Source organism: Phyllopteryx taeniolatus, chromosome 10 (assembly GCF_024500385.1).
Source record: "Phyllopteryx taeniolatus isolate TA_2022b chromosome 10, UOR_Ptae_1.2, whole genome shotgun sequence".
Taxonomy (NCBI): domain Eukaryota; kingdom Metazoa; phylum Chordata; class Actinopteri; order Syngnathiformes; family Syngnathidae; genus Phyllopteryx; species Phyllopteryx taeniolatus.
The window spans coordinates 10833093-10857115 of record NC_084511.1 but is presented as its reverse complement, the minus strand read 5'-3'; the positions used below and the strand labels follow the sequence as shown (position 1 = coordinate 10857115).

General features: G+C 41.1%; 1 protein-coding gene across 10 annotated transcripts in view; it reads right to left on the bottom strand.

The window, feature by feature from the left end:
- diaph2 (diaphanous-related formin 2) overlaps nucleotides 1-24023 on the bottom strand; it is a 563702-nt gene that overhangs the window by 177219 nt on the left and 362460 nt on the right. The window lies entirely within an intron of this gene.

Below are 24023 nucleotides of genomic sequence, written 5' to 3'. Positions count from 1 at the left end.
AAGATGAGAAAATTGGCATTTTTTGGTTTGTCTACTTTTTTATTATGTAATAGTATCCCAAGTTATCCTGCCTTTAAGGCTGATCATTTATTTTATCATCCATCCATCTACTGTATGGTCTGTACTGCTTGTCCTCATTAGGGTTGCAACTAACTGGTGCCTATCCCAGCTGAGTCCGGGTTATAGGTAGACTAAACCCTGGCCTGGTCACCATTCCAGGCAGCACAGTGAAGTAATGGTTATCTCTTCTCCCTCCCTGTTCGAGGGTTCTGGGTTTGAATATAAGCTCCGGGCTTCCTGTGTGGAATTTGCATGTTCTCCCGTTTTTTACCTTGGTTTTATCGGGGTACTCTTGCTTCCACACACATTCCAAAAGCATACACGTTAGCTTAGCTGAAGCAAAGCAAAGCAAATGTATTTATATAGCACATTTCATACACAAGGAAACTCAATGTGCTTTACACGAATAAAAGCATTTCCAAACAAAGGAAAAAAAAACAGCTTATAAACGTTAAAAAAAAAAAAAAATACTTTAAGTTGTCTATAGGTGTGAATGTGAGCTTCAGTGGTCATTTGTCTTTTGTACTCTGCAATTGGCTGGCGACCAGTCCATGGTATACCCCGCCTGATGCCCAGTCAACTGGTTTCTCTGCAGTTCCCCCCGTGACCCTAATGAGGACAAGCGCTATAGAAAATGGATAGATGGATAGTATAGTATTTGATATTTTACAATATTCAATTTTAGTCTCAACAACATTAGAAGATCTTACCTCAATGGCCGTGTTGGCAATACATAACCAAACTCAAACACATGAAGTCTACACCTGAAGCCAATTAGCATCGGCTGCTATGTGAAAGTGTTGATTTGAAGGCTGCATCTCAATGTTCCTCACTACCACCCCCCCAAGCCCCCTTCCATCCCCTCGCCTCTCCCATCAAGTGCTCTAATCTCCCGAATGCCATCCAGCCTCCCTGTTCATCCCCTGCCTTCAGTATTGGTTTCACACAGTGATCCCCTCACTGACCAGACAGGCGACTAAACAATTAACCTCCGAGGCTGACCCGAAATATCTCAGACCTTCTCACTTCGCCATTCTTATTGGTCCCTAATAGATTTCCATCAGGAGGTGGGAAAAAAGCGAATTGAGTTTCACCTGGCCTGCCCTCAGGCTCTTTGTAGAAACACTGTTTGGCTTGTTGGCATTCTCCCCTCGCTAAAGAGCAATACAATTGTGACGGCTCTACAGGATGTTGTGGAAAGCGGCCCAGGTTGGTGAGTGCCAATGTGTTAATAATAGCGTTAGACACTGTGGCGTTCGACCAATTGTCCTGCAGATTGCATCTTCATTTCCATCCTGTTAAAACCTTCAATTTCAGTTTTGTTGCTAATAGAACCAAAGCACTCTGATGGAACCAATTTCACTGAAACAGAAACTCCTTGTTAGATTGATTAGTCCATGTGGTATTTATTGTCACTATAGCCTCCAATGCAGCATCTCTCCAAATCCATCCATTCATGCACTTTCACCTACACTAATTCCTTTATTAAAACCCAAGTGCTATTTTTCGCTGCCTACATATTATATTAATGCGTGAGCATACGTTGATTGTGTTGATAGTTGAGCATGTGCATATTGTAGTCAGTAAGGTCATGCCTCAAAAGACAGCCACTCCAATTTATCCACTAATAGATCTCTGGGGAGTTAACCTAATCCCTCAACAATATCTTCTTATCATATTACAAGTGAACTATGTGCAAAACGGAGGTTCACGATCCACAAATGAATACTAAGCCTCATACTGATCTTTAAGCTTATTAGGCTTGATGGGGAACAGAGCAGTTTCAAGTATTGTCCCTGATGCAAGGCTGATGAGGGATGATCATTCTCTCCGATAATAGTTTTGTTCCCAAACCCTGTGCAAAGCAACGGATGATCTGCTTTTTTTTCCAGGCATTAATTGCAATCAGCGGCGGAGATTCCGTACTGTGCCAGGATGTTAAATACACTTTGTAATATTTTGCTTCAAGTGCTTTTGTCATCACATGAGGGATTTTGTTGGGGGCCAAATGAACATCCGGCGTCTTTTCCATGTCTCAGATTAGAGATTAGTCATAATGCTCATCTCCATCTTCCTGTCCACAAAGGTGATACACTTTGCAAAAGATGAGGCGCCGTTATCTCCCCCGCTTTACTCGTTGTCCCTCACCCATCTGTTTCTGTGATTCCTTGTCGTCACGCTCTTACCTCCATCCCTCTCCCTCACAATGACTAAGCCCTTAACACGCTCTGTAACTCTTTCTCAGGATTCCGAGGGGTGGGCATATTACGAGTGAGCACATATACACATGGTGAATGCTTGTCAGATTCACAATCCTTTATTCTGTCTTTGTTGTTGGACTTCTAAATCTAACAATACTCGTCTTATTCAGCTCCAGCCCATCCATGAGATAAAACAACATTTATTGTTTTTATGTAATAGAGAGTGGCTGTTGAAACAGTTACGTCTGAAATTGAATAGCCTATGGATTTTGAATGTCGATCCCTCATAAGGCAGCAATATTTACTACTAGGTACTGGGCCACACAGATAGCTTTGAAAGAAAAAATAAATTCTATATATATATATGTGTGTTTGTGTGTGTGTGTGTATATATATATATATAAATTATTATTACTGATTATTACTGCTAGTTATTAGTGAATGATCACACTTCCACTTGATATAGACATTTGCATTTTAATGGCCAATATAGATCATTTTCCTGTTCAATACCACAGTCCACCCGCAACCCCAAGCCTGACCTGTATCGACAAAAGTTGGCCTGGATTGCATGCAGTTAAGAACATGAATTCATGATCACTATTCCCCACCCTTTTCCACATCCGTAAAATGGTACACCCCATATAGGAGTATGCTTCTGCAACTTGGCAATGTGACACAAAGCAGAGCAACAAATTGCCATCCATCCATTTGGTGGAGGAAAAAGTAATTGATCCTTGCATATTTCATGCTGTGATTCAATGTAATAAGGAAAAATTAGCAGATGAATTTTAGCCCCGGATAATGTTCTTTTCGGTAATCCAGTCATGCTTTTAAGATATTGTTTTGGCATGTACACAAAGCCAACAAAACACTGGCATATCCTGCATTTGCAGGATTGCAAATGCAGGATTGCTTTTATTTATTTATCCATTTATTTTTTTATATATCCCTGACAATACTTCTCCCTCTTCTTCAAAAGAGAAAACAGGCTCGGGCGGATGAGAGAGGTGAGCAATCCAGGGAGGCGCTAATTCATGGTTTTGTCAGTGTTTTCCCTCCTCATGTGGACGGGGAAGAAGGCTCTAACAAGGTGCCGCTCCATAGGGGGGAGTTGTGTGGAGTGGTGGCATTGATTTTATAAAAGGTTGCTCAGTGGGTAGGCTGTAGGCCTGTCAAACTTAGCTCACACCAAGCAAAACCCACCGTCAAGCTTATAGTGTCTGTGCATATCCAAGGATCTTAAAAAGGAGAAACATGTTGATTTATTTTTGGATATACCACATAATAGGTAAACTAAAGTTTTGCCAGCTCCAGCATGTATAGACTTGTGTCTAGGCTTTTTTTAGGTATAGAAATAAGCTATCAGTTGATTGAGTTTGAGAAGTTAGCACCACTTGACAGTGACATGCATTGACAGTTTTGCTTGCTTCCTTTGATAAATGGTTACAGTTATTACAAATGATGCATGTCACAACTGTGGAATCCGTGTCAATAATAATAGGATTGCGAGAGCGGCACTGAAATATCATACAGTCCCAGTAAGGAAGGAAGCAGGAAAGTCAGACCAACAGAGCACTGGCATTCATGAGAATTAAGTAGGATTTGATTAAAAAATATAATAGATAAATATCATAGACCTCAGTAGAGCACAGACCTCTACCAAGGCCGACAAATCCCAAATTGTTTTGATCAACATTAGTAGGAGAAGAAATGAAGCGAAAGGGTGAGCGGCACTGAAATCCGATACCGTCTGAGAAAGGATCGAAGAAATCGGGGATTTGGAGCGATAAGGCACTGAGCTTCTTGGGAAGTAAGATTTCATACCACCATTTGAATCGTACTCAGTGTATATCAGAGCACTACCAAGTCCATCCATTTTCTATACCGTTTGCCCTTATTAGTTTCCTGTTAGGTTTATGTTTTGTACATCAAATAGTGCAGTTTGTTGTATTTGTACCTTTTGTACTTTCTTTTATTTTGCCTTGTTTTGCCCTGCTTTCTAAAGTCAGGTTGTCATTATAAATGAAAAACTGTTCTCAATTACCTTAACTGGTGAAATAAAGGTTAAATAAAAGTAAATAAATGATGGTCACAGGTGAGCTGGTGCCTATCCCAGTTGACTTTGGGTGAAATGCAGGGTACGCCCTATACTGATTGCCAGTCAATAACAGCGCACATACAGTACATGGTCTGTCAGAAAGGTTCAAGGACTGGTGTCACAAAAGATATACACTGGAACCTCGACGGGTGTTCGTCCAATATAGCCATTACATTGAAGCACCCATATTACTGTACAGTACAAAATTATTGTTTTGTTGTTTATTTTAAGTCCAAAAATGTACACAATTGTTTGTAGTTTCCTCCCACGTCCCAAAAACATGCATAGTACGTTGATTGAAGACTTTAAATTGCCCGGAAGTGTGAATGTGTGCGCGAATGGATGTTTGTTTATATGTGCCCTGCCAGTTCGGGGTGTCTCTCGCCCGAAGATTGCTGGGCTCGGCTCCAGCACGCCCACGACCCTTGTGAGGATTAAGCGGTACAGAAAATGGATGGATATTTCATTGGCCTAAAACGTCCAGTACAGTACAAAGTTATTGTAAATAAATATATAAAAAAAGCGTATTGTTTGAAACTTTCACATTTTATCCAAACGTACTACGCTGGGTCAGTAATCATCATAGGCGAGTCACTTTCATGAGCCGCAAGAAATTAGTGTGCTTCCTAGTTCCAAATCCATTGCCAAAGGCAAGCGGCTTGACAAAAAAATGTTACTGTACTAAAAGTAGCATGTTCCAGACTCCAGAGACTTGTGTTTTGTGATTCTCAGCGTTAAGACTGCCGCTATGCCGCTCTCTCTGTCTCTCTCCACTGAGCTCTACGGCACAACAGACATAACCATTATGACATGGTCGCCACGTAAATAACCCACATTCAACATGGCCACCATTTAGGCACGGGAGGCTCGTTTAGTCATATTGTAGAGCTGTGACCCGGAAATACGTCAGTACCTGTCTCTGCCTGCATTCCGCCACAGCGCCAGTAAACAACAGCGGCCAGACTTTGTCGACGGCAGTTTAAGTGACACATTGAAACTATTTTTGGACACATTGTTCAGTCCAGACGGCCCATTTTATCCGATATACATCGGGGTCAGTTATTTTCAAGGTTCTACTATATTTCAAACCCAAACGACAAGTTTTCCCCTATTGTGTGGGCCAGATGATCGACCAAAGATCTTCTGGCACTTGCTTTGTTCAGTGTGCAAGAAAATGCGGGTGTTGTGGCAGGACAACTCGTGGCTGCTTCACAATGACAATGCACCTGCTCACAGTGCCCTGAGCATCTGACAGTTTGTGGCCGAGAAGATCGTGCTGGAGCAACCTACCCACTCATCTGAGCCCTGGACCTGTGTGATTTTTTTTTTATCCTCTTTCCAAAGCTAAAAGGGAGTGATTGTTTTGTAGATGTTTGCTGTTGTTGTTAGATGCTATTAACTCATTCACTGCCAGCCGTTTCCTGAACAGGAACAAGACTTCCAGGCATTTTCGAGCAATTTCCCTCATTTTTCAAGCCCCACAGAATATTGTGTACTATGACTATATAATACACCAAAACCACCAAAAGAAAGATCAGACTCTCTTCTTTCATTGGAAAAAAAATTATCTAGCTTATACCGTTCTTTAGTAATCAGTAGTCAAATATAGGCTACTTTCAGCCAAATCTGTTTCTGGAGAAAAAAAAAAACCTGAGAATAAAAATACCATTACTAGATAATACTTTTTATTGATGTTTTGCAAGCGTAAAAAAAAAAAAAAAAAAAAAAAAAAAAACACATTACTTTTCTTCGTTGCAATCGTAAAAGTCGTTCAACTCGCGGGTGTTGAATTCCTGCAAGATGGACGAAATGGAACATCCTATTCAGTACTGGCAACAGATGTTACATTGTAATGTGAACTAATGGGACTAAATTATGTTTTTATGTAACAAGGATTGAAAGAGCATATTTTCTTGCTAAATTGTAAAATTGTACTATATATTTGTGCCTTGCAATTGGCTGGCAACCAGTTCACAGTGTACCCTGCCTCTCGTCCGCAGTTAGCTGGGATAGGCTCCAGCATACCCGCGACCCTAGTGAGGATAAGCGGTGTAGAAAATGGATGGCTGGATCTTTGGTGACCCCAGTCCTGGAACCTTTATGACACACCTTGTTTCGACAAACAACCATTCACACTCACATTGACACCTACAGACAATTTAGAGACATCTGTTATCCTAACAACCATGTTTTGGGAATGTGGGAGGATGCTGGCATACACAGAAAAAACTTGAAGGCTTCAGACAAGATTCAAACCCTGCATCTCAGAATTGTGAGGCGGAGGTGCTAACCACTAGGTTACCAAAGCAAAACAATCCTCATCTTGTTCATACTGATTCACTCCAGGCTTGTAGGTGCAATTCCATCTGGATCTGGTTAGCCAGTGCACCACTCTGCCCCAGTGAGCGCAGACTATAACATTGCTAATTGAAAATAGATTTATTTGGATACTCACAAATTTGAACCCATTTTTGCTTGGCACCTAAACACATTTCATAGAAATCGACCATGTAATTACAAAAAATAAACAATACCATCGTGTTTCCCATTTTTCGTGGAGGTCATGAAGCACAGTGATGACTAAAAAGCATACATATTTTACAATTACACAAGAAGGTGACAAAAGACTGTCTTAAGACACTGTTTTAAGAGATATGAATACATTTTTTCTTTAAAAATAGCCTCTGAAAACATGTACGGTAGGATTATATTTTAACCACCATTTCAAATCAGTTTGACATACCACCAAAAGCATATTGCTAGCCATGACACCCACTAGACAGAGGCTGAGCTGCACTGTATTTGTTTATAGAGTAACCTAGTGACTAGAGCACAAGTGCGTAAAATTTCCCTTTCATAGGGTTTTTACAAGGCTTTACACGATCAGGATTTTTGGGGCCAATCAGCGAGTTTAAAAAAACGATGCGAGCACTATCTTGCTAGGCTACTTAACGTTTTTGTTGCCTGCTTGTGAAACGTATCGTATTAAAAGTACGTGAACATACCTCGAGCCTCATACCTTAAACGAACGTCCTCTCCTGTCCTGGGCACTGGTGACAACCAACACACATTTTTCCCCATTTTGTCCTTATAATAAAAACTCTTGCTGAGTGTATCCGGTCGCATTTGAGTTGACAAGATAAAGCCCAATGATTGTAAAAAACGGGATGCGGTGGTATCGTTATACAAGATTTTATTGCAGTGCAATCGTGAAAGAGCAAATTTGTCTTGTAGTCTGATCCGGGCATTACGTGTTGTCTGTCTCAGACGTGTTGTCTGTTCCACACCGCCGACATGTTTTTTTAAATTTATAACTTCATTGGCCGTCAGATATTTACAGTACGTCAAAAGTCACGCGGCAAGGCTAAACATAAACTAGCTTTTGGATTCAAATACACTGTGCAGGCGACGACGCGGAGAAAAAGTGTTTTGCGGAGCCGATCAATGACGTCGGCGGATTATGACAAAGCCGATCAGCATAAAATGCTAAATATCGGCCAATACCAATCATCCCGATAAAATCGGTGTAAAGTCTAGTTTTACCAGTAAGTGTTGCCAGTAAATTAATGTAAACCTGAATTTGAACTTTAATATAGTGGGAGGTTTGCTCAATACTAGTTGATTAGGTTACCTGAATCAGCGAAGGCGGGCGGCAATTGGCTCTTGTCTCTTGACCTTTACAATGAGCTTCCTCCAGTGGAAACATACTACGACCAAACGCACATGTATATAATAGAAGCATATACAACAACACTTTTCTGCAACGATGCCACAATGTTTGTGTTCAGTACTTCTTTGCAATATATTTTTATGATTATTCTCTTTCTTGCATTATTGTATTTTCTTGCATGTGTCTCTTGTCATATACGTGTCTTATTTACACCAAAACGCTTAAAGACTGTGGAGCCATGTATATTCCAATGCATGCTGGGAACATATATTACAGTACCCATAGACATTGCTGTATATTCTAGTTTTTTACCACATACCATGCAGTAAAGTACTGTAAAGTTATTAAACTTTAATTAAATATAGTTTCCACTGCATCATGGGATTTTGCTCACACACACTATAAACAGAGATTTATTATAAAACAATTTTAATCAATGTTTTTATTTATTGTGGTGCTGATGAGTCACACAAGGAAAATGGGAGCTGTTTTGGCTTGCAGAAGAAGTAGACCAAATTGAGTAATCACAAGGAAGTTCACAATTGTATCTACTGAAATTGCTAAATTACCCGGTAACGCTTATCTTAGCTTCACTTAGCAAACAGCGGAACCGAGGAGAATGTCACTCTATTGCACAAACCCAAAGCCAGGGTTTCATGAAAACAAAGTGCAACATAAATGTAACGCGGGAGTTAAACAAGACACAGATTGAATGAACTTTGGGTAACATAAACACACATTATTCATGTTACGTTAATCCTGATCGTTCATGGACATTAAGGATTAATGTCTTTATAACGTTATAACAGCAACAGTTCAACCTTTCATGGTGTTATGCATGCTGGGAGCCACGTGGCTTCTGCTACAAAATAGAGTAACTCTGTGTGACGTTAACCAAAATCCCATGATGCAGTGGGAACTATATTTAATTACTGTATAATCACTTTAAAGTAATTTACTGTATGGTATGTGGTGAATAAATGTAGAATTTACAGGAATGTCTAACAGTGTGCTCCTTACCTAATATGTTCTATGTGGGAACTTGGTACACCTCTGAACTATACCAAAAAACTCTAAATATGAAATAATACATGTAATTTTTTTTTTCTAGCTGTCCGCGACACATCCAAAATGTGTCCACGACACACCAGTTGAGAATCACTGATCTAAAGACTCATTGCTATTCATTCGAGTGTAGTTTGACGTTGAAGGAAAAACTCTCTGCTATCATTGGACTTCCTTCAAGATGGTAGCTCAATCATTTCCAAGTATAATATCTATATTTACATACTGTATGTATTGGTTGGGAGTGTGTGTGTTAGCCTGAAGAGAGTTGCCGTGCACACTCATCTTTTCACATCCCAAGTGCCAGTTTTCCGTCACTCATAAGGCACTCATCACTAGCAAAATCCACTTCCTTCGAGTATACATCTCACTTTAATCCCATCTGCTGATTTTGAGACAGCGCCCTCTGCCCACCTGCTGTGACACAACACCAAACAAAAAACAAAAGAGAAAAGGAAAATAAATTCCAGGGTGATCACTTTATCTCATTCCTGATTGCCAGATAATTATCAGTTAATTATTTAGATGCTTAAATTAATTGGCTAAAAATAGCCTGCGTGTTGCCAACGGAGACAGCTCCAATATTCCTTTCCCCACTCATCTCCATCTCTTGTGCTTAACCTTTGTCAGCCACCGACATCAGTGTAATCTAATAAAGGAGGTTTTCCCCTCTGTACATTTAGTCTAATTACTTAGTCATCATCACCTATTGTTTGAATTTCCCCATGACGTGTTTCTCTTTCTGCCAATGATGAGAGTGAAGTGCATGTCCAATCCATCATTCATTGAGCTCCACGGATATAAAAGAACATCAGCTTTTTTTCCTGAGGCTGCACTTTTTTACACTCAATAATTTTATTTTTTTTTCTTCTTCACAAACACCCACCAGCGGCCTGCAACACCCTCCTTCTATTTTGCTCTGCCAAGGCTATATGGACAAACTTATTGGAACTAGTGTCGGAGGGAAGCATGCTGTGACAACGCGAGAGATTGCGTGATTTCCGAAGACGAAAAACATGGCGGCGCCCCTTGCATAGTCTTGAAAAAAAAGCTACTACAAGATAAAAAAAATTTAAGTCTTTTTCAGCGGCGGATGGTCACTTTGTTCTTCTCTCTTTTCCTTCGCCAGCTCTGCTAGCAGAGGTAACTTGTAGAGAGCCACTTGCTATCTGCGCAGCTACGTCAACGCCGCTCATCTGTCATGGAGGATCCAAGCCAGCGCGTCGAGCTGACGCTGAAGAGGAAAAGAGCTGATTCTTCCACTTGAACAGAGGATTTACTCAATTAGACAGAGATACAGACAAGTGTCCTCCTTTCAATCGACAAGAAATTGTCAATTGCACTTGATTTGCTTCGCCAGGAGATCGCCGAACTCAGAAAAGGCTTGGAATTCACGCAAAAACAAGTGAACGAGCTAAGATTAGATAATACTGCGCTTCGATCAAACATGATGTCAACGTCAGCAGAACTACAAACACTTAGACTGGAATATAAACTCATGAAAGAAACTATGTTGGACATTCAATCAAGAAGCATGCAATCTCATTTTCTTGGGCATTCCAGAAAATGCTCCGGAAGACCCCGAGGAGCAGATTAAAAAGTTTATGATGTCTGCGCTCAAGATACAGCAAGATACAGTTGACAAGATTACTTTTCACTCTGCCCACCGATTAGGAGGCCCTCGTCCAGGAAACCGACCAAGTCCCATCATTGAAAAGTTTGAACACTTTCAGCAAAAAGTGTTTGTAAAATCCAAAGGTCGGGACCTCAAAGGGAGTTCGTTTGGAATGAACGACCAGTTCCCCAAGGAAATCAACGAAAGGCGTACAATTTTGTACCCGTTGATGAAGGATTACCCCGACAAAGGCGGTTAGTTAGCGTGGTTAGTTCTCGACAAGCTATATATCGACGGCCAACTGTTTTGTGATGCCAACGTCACGCCCTGGCTCTTCTAGATAAGTACTACTTTTGATCTGTTGTCGTTATGAATTGCCAAAAGTATATTGTATTGTGTTTCATTCTTTCCACTTTTGCTTAGATAAACAAAAACGGAATCACGCAAGACACCAGCATGAATCCTAACTCCTATCGCTCTGCTTTCCTGCTCTGCTTGTTTCCACACACACTAAACACACAAATCGCTCAAAACTCTTCGTGCGCACCACAAACCACCACCACACACCATATTATCCCCTTGTCACTGTTTGTTTCCTATGTTCAGTGTTTGTTCGTTACCCTTCTATGTACCCTGGGTTTGCAGTACTTAAATATAGCATCACGATCACCCTCTCTAACTAACATTTGTCAACACAATACCAAAAAATCTCCCGAAAACTGTAAAAAAAAGTAACAACAAAGAATGCATAGTACCAAATATATTTAAAATTATGATACACACACCCATTATGTCACACTTAACATCCGTGTCTTGGAATGTCAATGGCATTCGATCACAGGTAAATAGAATTAAGATTATGGATTATACCACTAAATTTAAAACAGACCTCCTCGTATTACAAGAAACGCACCTTACTAAGTCAGAAGAAAAATACCTCATTGACTCTAATTTCACTCAGGTTGTGTCAATACTAGTCCATAAAAGACTACTTTTTACAATAAATAGTACAGTAGCAGATCCTGAAGGCCGATATATAATTATACAGGCTACAACATTTAACAAGCGTTACACAATTGTCAATGTATAAGCTCCAAATGAAGATGATCCAGCCTTTTTTCACATACTCTTTTTACACTTACACTGAAACTTGTCAGCCAATTCTACAATTATGGGAGGTGATTTTAACCTTACGCTAAATCCCCTAATACAGGAGTACTCAATGAGTCGATCGTGATCGACCAGTCGACCGCGAAGGTAGAATTAGCATGACATCACATGACATAAATTTAAAAAAAAAAAAAGACGTCAGCCTATCATCCAACCCGTCGCTTGATTGATATACATATATAATCGATGACGTCTGAATTTTTTCTGACACTTAGGTCACGCACACGTGCAAACAACGGCGCTAAAAGGTAGCTGCAGATGCGCAAACAACGGCACTAAGTTTGTCAAAACTAACAAGCTAGTCAGTGAGTTACCTCCAATTTTTATCTCTCTGTGTTTTCTCTTAAACTTAAGAAAGGGTATAAAATGAGTGGACCAAGTAAGAAGACAAAAACACCACTTTTATACGGAATGGGAGGAGGAGTATTTTTTCACAATGACATTTTCGAAATGCGTATGCCTCATAGCCAGTCTGTCATCGCATTACCAAAGAAGGGAAATGTGGAGCGGCATTTTAGGACTGTGCATGGAAAATAAGACACTGACTTCCCGCCAAAAAGCGAGCTGAGAAAGACAAAGGTGAAGGAACTAAAATCCCAGTTGTCCGGACAGCAGTTATTTTTCACACAACATACTTCAAAAGCGAAAGCCATGCCACCGAAGCATCGTTCCGGGTGAGTCATGTCATCGTTAAGAACAAGAAGTCCTCCCAGGAAGGAGAGATGGTAAAAGAGGCAATCGTTGAAGCAGCTGACGCATTGTTACGGTACTTTAAAAATAAGGCAGAAATATTATCTTCGATCAAAGTTCTCCAGCTGTCAAAGAAGTACAGTTACACGGCGGTGTGAAGCCATGGCTGAGGACTTAAACCAACAAATGTGGAAGGACATCAGAGATGGTGAATGTTTCTCATTGCAGTTGGACGAATCTACGGACGTGAGTGACACAGCCCAGATGGGCATTTTCATTCGTATGGTGTTTAGTGATATCACTGCAAAAGAGGAGCTATTAACAGTACTGCCAATGAAAGAACAGACGCGAGGAGAGGACATATTTCAGTCGTTCAAAAACCCACCTCCAGTGTACAAACTGGTGTCTACCACCACGGATGGAGCACCCACAATGGTTGGCCGTGTGAATGGCTTTATTGCCAAGTGCAGGCAGACTTTCCCAGACTTCCTGAATTACCATTGCATAATTCACCAACAAGCGTTATGCGCTGAAATGGTCAACATGAAAGAGATCGTGGACGTGGCAACGAAGATTGACTGTTCTATTCGAGCCAGAACTCTTCAAAGACGGTTATTCCGTGCACATGGCTGAGTGCGACCACTCAGTTGTTCCTACACACTGACGTGAGATGGCTTAGTCGAGGGAAATTCCTGCAAAGGTTTCGAGGGCTCTGTCCGAAGATTAAGGAGTTTTTCCATGTCGCTGGACATGCAGAATACAAGCAACTAAATGACGGTCAGTGGTTGTTCCAAATAATTTTTAACCGATCTGACAAACATGTTGAATGACCTTAATCTAGAGCTGCAAGGAAAAGACAAAACAGTGATCAATATGATCAGCTCAGTTAATGCTTTCAAACGAAAGATGCAACATCACTCCTCAAAGCTGCAGCGTCATGATTTGGCAATCTTCCAGAACCTGGCGTCAGAGCTGGAGATGCAAGGGAAGGACTGTGTGCAACTTGACAGTGCACGCTACACTGGGGCCGGTGGACCGCCCCGAGTCCTTCGGCGTGGGACGTGTCCCGTCCACCGGGCTGCTCTTGGGTGGACCCCTGGGCCCAATCCCGCCCCTCGATTGATTGGGTGGGGTCCTCAGCCTCCGCGGTGCGGGCACAGCAATTACAGGAGACTTCTGTCAGTCTTTGTGCATGTAAAACTGTGTCAATTTACTTGCATGTATCCGCAGGCACACACCCCTGGGACTCTTTCACTGGGTCTGGGGCCACGCATTTATTGCGACAAATAACTCATCAATATGCAAATCGCTTGTGTATCCCTTCACTTATACTCTCGTCTTGTAGGCTTTTATAATTTACATCATTAATCCCACCAAACTTCAGTTGTACAGCCGGGTTCACGATCCTTGTCCTGCATGCTTCTTCTCCTGTCCTTGTCTTGTTCTATCTTGTCCTGTACTTCCCTCACAGGGTGTAGCACCATGCGACACTCATATTGTTGTTTCATTGTTGTAGATAATGTATTGACTTGCTATTCTCATCCTGTTTACAATTAGTGCTTTGTCTTTTGTCTTTGTTTCCCTCTCCCCTCTAGAAACTTTGTTCTGTTCGACTGATCGACTCTAATTCTCAATTAACCTCAATTATAATCCTAAAAAACCACAGCGGAAGCTTAAAAACTCCACTGTGACACAGTAAAATTGTTCCGGCGTAAAAGGGATACAGATTTTCCATTCTGCTTGACCTAACTACCGAACAGGACAAAAAAAAAACAAAAAAAATGAAAAAAAGTAAAAACACCCACCAAGCTCATTTTACAGGCCACAGTGTCTATTGATAATCTTATCTGTGTTGTGTTACGACATTTAAAAAGCATGTTGCATCTCATCTTAACTTCTCAGTTTACTCTTAGGACACTTCATTAAGCTGGAACAAGAAATGTCCTGCAAGTGATCCCATAATGGGATTCATTATCTTGAGGAGTCGAAACGTATCATCTACTTTTTTTTTTTCCACCCATGCACACACACACACACACCAACCCACACACATGTATATGGCGGCACGGTGTGCAATACACATTAGCACATCCGCCTCACAGTTCTGAGGAACGCGGGTTCAAATCTGGCCTCGCCTGTGTGGAGTTTGCATGTTCTTCCCGTGCCTGCATGCGTTTTCTCCGGGTACTCCGGTTTCCTCCCACATCCCAAAAACATGCATGGCAGGTTAATTGAAGACTCTAAATTGCCCGTAGGTGTGAATGTGAGAGTGCATGGTTGTTTGTTTATACGTTGTATGTGCCCTGCGATTGGCTGGCTGTACCCCACCTCTCGCCCGAATATAGCTGGGATAGGCTCCAGCACGCCCGCGATCCTATTGAGAAAAGCGGTACGGAAAATGAATGAAAAAAAAATAATAATAAAAATACATATATATATATATATATATATATTTATATACACACACGCACACACACACACACACACAGACTGTATATATAGACTCAATCTATTTCTTGTTAAATGCTGATATGTCCCAAGGCTATATAAAAGCAGGCAATCAAATAACTTTTATCTGCAATCCAAATTGCTTTATTGTCTGTCCATGACACTTCACTGCCCTAAAATTGTTTAATAGGGGGCATTTTCATTCACTTATTTCACATTGTTTAGCCTGGACATCCAATTTTAAGATCCTACAGCCTTCATCTCCTCATATAGGGAAGAACAGTCCTGACTGTCTTTTTCGTCATGAAAAAAAATCAGCTTCAGAAAACAATTACAGCTTTGTTATTTTCCCCTTAAGGCTCATTGTCTCAGTAGCAGTTGAATTTTTTGTCATCTTAAACGATGGCTATCAATGTTTGCTCCTTAAAATACCTTCTTCTACGACCATAAAAATCAACATGCAAAATTGTGCTTGTATTTTTAGAAACAATACGAATGGGTAGTGGCACACATATTTTTAAGTGTCATTGAGTCTTTAAGCTGTTTTGGTGATCTATATAACTTAAACCATCCTCTACTGTCAAATCCTCAATGGCTTGTACTAACTAGACATGTTCTTCTCCCACTTGCCTTTGAAGGGAATAATGTGCCAACATCTGGCCTGCCATTCAAATAAGACAGGGCTTTCATTTAAACATCAACTGAGGTTGAAATCATGAGCCATGACGACAGAGAGTGGGGGCTGTTGAGGAGAGCAACGTGCCTGGTCTACTGCAGGATTAGACTAAAGCAACATGTGCTCAAGGGGGGTTTGCATCAAACCCAGGAGCCTGTGACAAATGAGGGTGGCTGGGCTTCTGTCTATTACCATCACACTAAGCCCAGGCTCTTTGGGGAAGTAATGAGGTGCACACTGGTGCTTCTGCCACTACGTACTTTTAGTCCGACTAGCGCATACATAATCATCAGAGGCCTTGGCCTGCAGAGACCAAGCTGTGTAGGAGTGGATTTCCTCATAGTTACCTGTAATCTGCATTGCTCCTTTATTCACAGACACTATTCAGTGGAACATCCACAATCAAACGCAGCAAAAAGTGGTACAATTCGGAGGCCAACCAAAAATGTCCATAAAAATATGCTACAGCAGGTTACTAGTGACGGCAACGTGTGATGATAGCCATAGAACCAGAAAGAAAACTTACTGCTCAGTGCAATATGAGGAATACAATGAATTAAGTATAAATGACATTTTATAAACAACATGTGGCTGAAAGCATAATAGTTCCCTAACCATTACATTTCCGCCAGGGGTCAAAATGATGGGCAGTTTTGTTTAAGTTTCATTTTTTTATACAGGAAACTACTAGCCTATCTCTACACTTGGCTTCAGCTCACCTGCAACCCTAATGAGGAAAAGGGTTACAAAATGGCTACAGTACATGGCATTATATTGAAATTACAACATCTTGTCAACCAGTAACATTGGAGGTTCCACTTTGTGGGAAAACAATAATATTCTTAGTTAACCCCTTGTATTGATCTCACATATTACAGATGATGAACCATACTGGTCTACAGGGGTGCATGCAGATCCCCAAGGAACCCCCAGGAATAAAAGAGCAAGGGACGGCTTGATCCGTTATTCACTCTTTAACAAAGGGTTAACGCCCTTGTGGAGTTTCTATGCTCCAGTGCCACACACCCTCCTACTCCACGGTTGCTACAGGCTACGAGACCCATCATCAGGCTTGCTCCACTAGCTAATAGATAGTCACATATGGCCCAATGTCAGAGCCGAACAAGACAATAATTGGTGAACTCATCGAGATTACGCTCATTTGGCCAGAGGGCGCTGTGATGCTCCTGTGGATGTGAGTATGTTGCATAGCAGATAAGGGAATGGTGACAGTTACACAGCAGAATGTGTACAATCCAAGGTAGAAACATTTGTCCCATCGGAAATAAGGTCCATAGAGTTCTATCATTCAAGGGTCAAACTGTCACCATCATAAAACCTTGATTAACTGCACAGGCAATGTTTTAAATAACATTCCATCATCCTTCACAGTTAAACAAGTGTAAAATTAAGTTAACAAGTGTAATATGTAAATATATGACATCCTACTTTACTCTTAATAAGTATGGTGAGACTGTAGTCTTATTGTTTTGAATGTGAGACCGCTACATTCACGTAACTCCAGTGTTTGTTCTATTCTCATGTTTTCTTTGCTGTGGCTTACTTTTGAAATCGGCCTCCAAAAGTCTAAAAAAAAAAAGCAAGGCAAATGCAGTGTTCACCCTCTAAGATTGTGTTACGACTTTAAAGCAACGAAACACGACTGCAAACTAATTTAATGTGAACGCTTTTCTGTGTACTTAAGTTGTAACTAAGAAATAGCCATCTGTGTATGTATGGATAAAAGTAATGCAGCCCTATGGGGGGCACAAGCCAGTGCAAACTGTAGGCCGGTCCCAAGCCCGGATAAATGCAGAGGGTTGCGTCAGGAAGGGCATCCGGCTTAAAAATTTGCCAAACAAACATGAGCGTTCATCCAAAGAATTCCATACCGGATTGGTCGTGGCCCGGGTTAACAACGTCCGCCACCGGCGCCGTCAACCTGCAGGGCGCCGTTGGAAATTCAGCTACTGTGGGTTGAAGTCGAAGAAGAAGAAGAGGTGGAAAGCAGGTTCTTTGGCAGAAAGAGAAGAGGAAAGCACAGAGCCTAGAACTGAATGTGGGGACTTTGAATGTTGGGACTATGACAGGAAAATCTCAGGAGTTGGTTGACATGATGATTAGGAGAAAGCTTGATATATTGTGTGTCCAGTAAACCATGTGGAAAGGCAGTAAGGCTAGAAGTTTAGGGGCAGGGTTTAAATTATTTTACCATGGTGTAGATGGGAAGAGAAATGGAGTCGGGGTTATTTTAAAAGAAGAGTTGGCTAAGAATGTCTTGGAGGTGAAAAGAGTATCAGATCGAGTGATGAGGCTAAAACTTGAAATTGAGGTTGTTATGTATAATGTGATTAGTGACTATTCCCCACAGGTAGGATGTGACCTAGAGGTGAAAGAGAAATTCTGGAAGGAGCTAGACGAAGTAGTTCCGAGCATACCAGAGAGAGAGAGAGAGTCGTGATTTGTGCAGATTGTAATGGACATGTTGGTGAAGGAAATAGGGGTGATGAAGAAGTGATGGGTAAGTACGGCATCCAGGAAAGGAACTTGGAGGGACAGATGGTGATAGACTTCGCAAAAAGGATGCAAATGGCTGTAGTGAACACTTTTTTCCAGAAGAGGCAGGAACATAGGGTGACCTACAAGAGCTGAGGTAGAAGCACGCAGGTGGATTACATCTTGTGCAGATGATGTAATCTGAAGGAGGTTACCAACTGCAAGGTAGTGGTAGGGGATAGTGTGGCTAGACAGCATAGGATGGTGGTGTGTAAAATGACTCTGGTGGTGGGGGGGAAGATTAAGAAGACAAAGGCAGAGGAGAGAACCATGTGGTGGAAGCTGAGACAGGACGAGTGTTGTGCAGCTTTTCGGGAAGAGGTGTGACAGGCTCTCGGGGGACAGGAGGAGCTTCCAGAAGACTTGACCACTGCAGCCAAGTTGATCAGAGAGGCAGGCAGGAGAGTACTTGGTGTATCTTCTGGCAGGAAAGGAGAGAAGGAGACTTGGTGGTGGAACCTCACAGTAGAGGAAATCATACAAGGAAAAAGGTTAGATAAGAAGAAGTGGGACACTAAGAGGACAGAGGAGAGGCGAAAGGAATACATTGAGATGCGACACAGGGCAAAGGTAGAGGTGGCAAAGGCCAAACAAGAGGCATATGATGACATGTATGGCAGGTTGGACACTAAAGAAGGAGAAAAAAGATCTATACAGGCTGGCCAGATAGAGGGATAGAGATGGGAATTATGTGCAGCAGGTTAGGGTGATTAAGGATAGAGATGGAAATATGTTGACTGGTGCCAGCAGTGTGCTAGCTAGATGGAAAGAATACTTCGAGGAGTTGATGAATGAGGAAAATGAGAGAAGGGAAAGTAGAAGAGGCAAGTGTGGTGGACCAGGAAGTGGCAAGGATAAGTAAGGGGGAAGTTAGAAAGGCATTAAAGAGGATGAAAAATGGAAAGGCAGTTGGTCCTGATGACATTCCTGTGGAGGTATGGAAGCATCTTGGAGAGGTGGCTCTGGAGTTTTTAACCAGCTTGTTCAATATAATTCTAGCGTGTGAGAAGATGCCTGAGGAATGGAGGAAAAGTGTGCTGGTGTCCATTTTTAAGAACAAGGGTGATGTGCGGAGCTGTGGGAACTATAGAGGAATAAAGTTGATGAGCCACACAATGAAGTTATGGGAAAGAGTAGTGGAGGCTAGACTCAGGACAGAAGTGAGTATTTGCAAGCAACCTTATGGTTTCATGCCTAGAAAGAGTACCACAGATGCATTATTTGCCTTGAGGATGTTGATGGAAAAGTACAGAGAAGGTCAGAAGGAGCTACATTGTGTCTTTGTGGCTCTGGAGAAAGCCTATGACAGAGTACCCAGAGAGGAACTGTGGTACTGCATGCGGAAGTCTGGAGTGGCAGAGAAGTTTGTTAGAATAATACAGAACATGTATGAGGGCAGCAAAACAGCGGTGAGGTGTGCTGTAGGTGTGACAGATGAATTTAAGGTGGAGGTGGGACTGCATCAGGGATCAGCCCTGAGCCCCTTCCTGTTTGCAGTGGTGCTTGATAGGCTGACAGATGAGGTTAGAGTGGAATCCCCATGGACCATGATGTTTGCAGATGACATTGTGATCTGAAGTGAAAGCAGGGAGCAGGTGGAGTAACAGTTAGAAAGATGAAGGCATGCACTGGAAAGCAGAGGAATGAAGATTAGCCTAAGTAAGACAGAATATATGTGCATGAATGAGAGGGGTGGAGGGGGAAGAGTGAGGCTACAGGGAGAAGAGACAGCAAGGGTGGAGGACTTTATATACTTGGGGTCAACCGTCCAGAGCAATGGTGAGTGTGGTCAGTGAAGAAATGGGTCCAAGCTAGTTGGAACGGGTGGAGGAAGGTGTCAGGTGTGTTATGTGACAGAAGAGTCTCTGCTAGGATGAAGGGCAAAGTTTATAAAACAGTGGTGAGGCCAGCCATGATGTACAGATTAGAGACAGTGGCACTGAAGAGACAACGGGAAGCAGAGCTAGAGATTGCGGAAATGAAGATGTTGAGGTTCGCTCTCGGAGTGACCAGGTTGGATAAAATTAGAAATGAGCTCATCAGAGGGACAGCCAAGGTTCGATGTTTTGAAGACAAAGTTAGAGAGAGCAGACTTTGATGGTTTGGACACATCCAGAGGAGAAATAGTGAGTATATTGGTAGAAGGATGGAAAAGGATGACGCACTGTGGCGACCCCTAAAGGGATAATCCGAAAGGTAAAGAAGAAGAAGTATTTATGGATAAAAGTGCTACTTTAATTAAAACGTCTTCATCTTAATGTGTATCACATCTAGGAGCAAATAGAGCCGAACAGGGCTGAATTGATTCAGAAAATCCTGGCACAAAGAGATATCACTTTGCTGAGACACGAGTAAATTAAAAATATTTCCAGTTCAATATGTACTAAGTGTCGATAATAGCACCGCCCCATGTGGGAAGTCCATGATATGAAATGTGTACATCAAGAATAGTTTATGTTCATAGTTTAGGATATACAAAATAGACAGTCCCTTTTTTAAACCCAATCTAGCATAATCTTCATAAAATTGGCCCCTGAAGACAGCTTTTTGCCACTCAATATGTGGCGACTGGTGTGAATGGTGTGCTGTTACTCTGGCCTCGTGGGAAATAAGATGTTAAAACTATATAGCAGGAAGCTGGTTCACTGCATTTAGTCTTGCCGTCGAAGACGTATCGGACATGTCCTTGAATCTATCAAGGCTCAGTTAGACTCTCATCATCATGCCCAAGGAGCCACCCCGACTAGTATTAATATTCTAGTATACAGAGTCCTCCTATTGGCTGGCTTTGCTTCTCGGCATCACAGCCTCCCTGGTGAAATAAGGCTCTCAGGGGACTTGTGCCTCAACTCCACACCCTTTGTGGACACCCATTTATTCTCGCTGATCGAGATCACTAAACTGCTGAATAAACAGCCCATTCAGTCATTTGCATACATTATGGTAATGGGAAGAGAAAAAAATATCACTCAAGCCAATTGAAGCACTTCCACTGATCTCCGCTTGATTAATTGTTCTTCTTTTTCAATACCTACTCTGTTTTTTTTAGGCTAAAACAACATTGATGGTAAGGTTAAATAATGTCATTTTCAACACATGCAGATACGCACTGCTCAATCTTGTGGAAAGTCTCCCCAGAAGAGTGAAAGTTATAGCTTTGCTTCCATTTTTACTTTCTGTAAGAGTATTGACTATGTATATTAACTACATGTGATAAACTGCCAAGGATTCACATAAAGCTACCTCAGATGCAATTTGATATACTCCACTTCTGATGGAATATAATTCACTCAAATTAAAATGCATTACGATAGAACCCACTCCAATTACGAATCAATCAAATTAATTCCAATTCCACTGCAATATTTCGGCAATTCATTCAAATTACAATGTAACATGATATAAATCCCTTCAATTACCATGCAATCCGATTCACTCAAATGATGAGTCGATTCACCATGATTACAATGTGATACAAATCACTAAAATTGTATTGTAAAATTACACCAGACATTCCAATTACAATATCATACGATAGAATCTGCTCAATTTACGATCCAATACAATATGACTCACTCCAATTATAGTGTGATATATATTAAAAAATAAAAAATTACTCCAAGAACAGAAAATGTTTTTAGTGATGCATTTCAATTATATCTTGCGTAACAGCTTTTGAAATCAAGCCGTGGGATCACAGACAATCATGACACTGAATCAATGTAATTTTCTTTTCCACATTCATAAAAGCAATACTTCGGTAAAAAATATATCCTTGACTCCGTTGTTGACTGAGTACATTTGTGTATTCATGTTCAGCTTGACAACAAAAGCTAACTAGACTGCTTGGTAAGATCATTGCAAGCAATTAGTACTGCATCTTTCCCCCACAGACTGACTGACTGAGTGGCAGTCTGAAAAGAAAATGCTAGCATACTAACTAATTAGAAGGGAAAATAAACCTTTAATCACCAGCACAAAACACGGGGCAACAAATTCAAAACTCAACATCAAGTAGAAGGAAAACAAAGCTTCGTTAGAGCATACGTGATAATTGCATGCTTGGTTTTCTATCGTTATTAAACACAGGTGATAATACTGTATGTAAGTGGCATACTCCGGAGAGCTAAGTGAAAAAACAAAAAGTGAAAAAACATGCATTGTTTTGGTTCTGGTGACTCGAGTCTTGCGCGCCAATTTGAACAGCAATAAAACAACACAATGAGGACCGGAATCAAACTACTATCGAATGCCCCTAAAGATGTACAATTCAGAATTCGGAACAACATTTGGAAGCAAAACCTTGTTTGAGGCACTTTCCTACTTGCCATTCCAGCAGAAGTCAACCACAGAAGGTTGTGAAGCATCGAAGCGAGAGGGGTGGATGGACTCTTTTAGGTCATGACCAGACAACCTCTCGCCATTACTCTCGGGGGAGGAACTCCAGACAGTGAGGGACAGCCGTGCTGCAGTTCATCTACACTTCTCGGGTTCCTCTCAATCAAACATTCAGCTCTCCAAGGACAGCCACAAAATCAATACCAACATCAAGGGTGCACGGAAGCTTTCCTGCCTGCCGGGTACACTCCTCAAAGAGCACCACCAAGGAGGGGAAAGGTATTTTCTCTGTGTGTTTAATTACATAAATACAGTAAATATTGTTTACGTGTCAAGTGCTTAGTCTACATACACTAATCGGTTCAACATTTGCTAAGACCCGCCCCTGAGACGCTAAGTGGCCAATCACAGTGCAGCACAGCAAAGGCTTTTTCACTGGTGCTCCATTGAAAAATTCTACATTCTACATATTTTTTTTACAGTTTCAATATATACCCTGTATATTGGAAAAAATGAAATCCCTTTGAATACTCATTCATCCATCTTCTTCCACCAATCTGGGGTCAGGTCACGGGGGTAGCAACCTCAACAGAGAAGCCCAGATCTGGTTCATCCTTCCAGTAGCATATGCCTGTCTCAAATATTAAGCCATGCAAGTCGAAGAACACACGGATCTTTTAAATATGACTATCAAAATAACCCCCATTTCTTAGACACACAAAATTGAATAAGCTTCTTGTTGAAAAATAAAATACTAATTTACCAACATTCCAACAGCATATTAAAAATGATATACAGTAGATTGCATTCCCATCTGAATGTGTTTTTAGAATTTTATGATATAATTCTTAATCCTTAGGTTATTTTGATGAAAGCATTTTACAGAAATTTAAAAAGACACTAAAACGTGTATAATCTATTATGTCTACTTTTTGTTTCTTTTTTCAGTTTTTTTCCATGTAGAATCTTTTAGAATTTGAGAAATAATTGGCCATGTTATTAGACTACAAAGCCCTGCAATTGTATGGCACCCAGTCCCCTGCTTTTCACCCAAAATCAGCTGGGACAGGCTTCAGCACACCGTGACGCTAGTGAGGGTTAGGGGTATAAAAAAAAAAATCGATGGCTGGATTAAATTACAAAATAATGTCTTTTATTTCTTGTCATGTTATTTTAAAAAAATGCAATTATGCTTACAACGCGTGACATTTTTTATGCTGAAAGGAAATGTTTTCTTTTTGCTATTTCCAGAAAACTAAACAAACCCTGGATAAAGCGATGCAGTTGTCTGCATAGGCAGTTAAATTAGTTGGAAATCACCCATCACACCTTTGTCTGCTCCAAGGTATTATCTGTAAAATAATGGTATGTAGTTCTTAGCTTGTTAACATAAACACTAATGTTATGCTACTAATGAGAAGCCAAGTTTATCT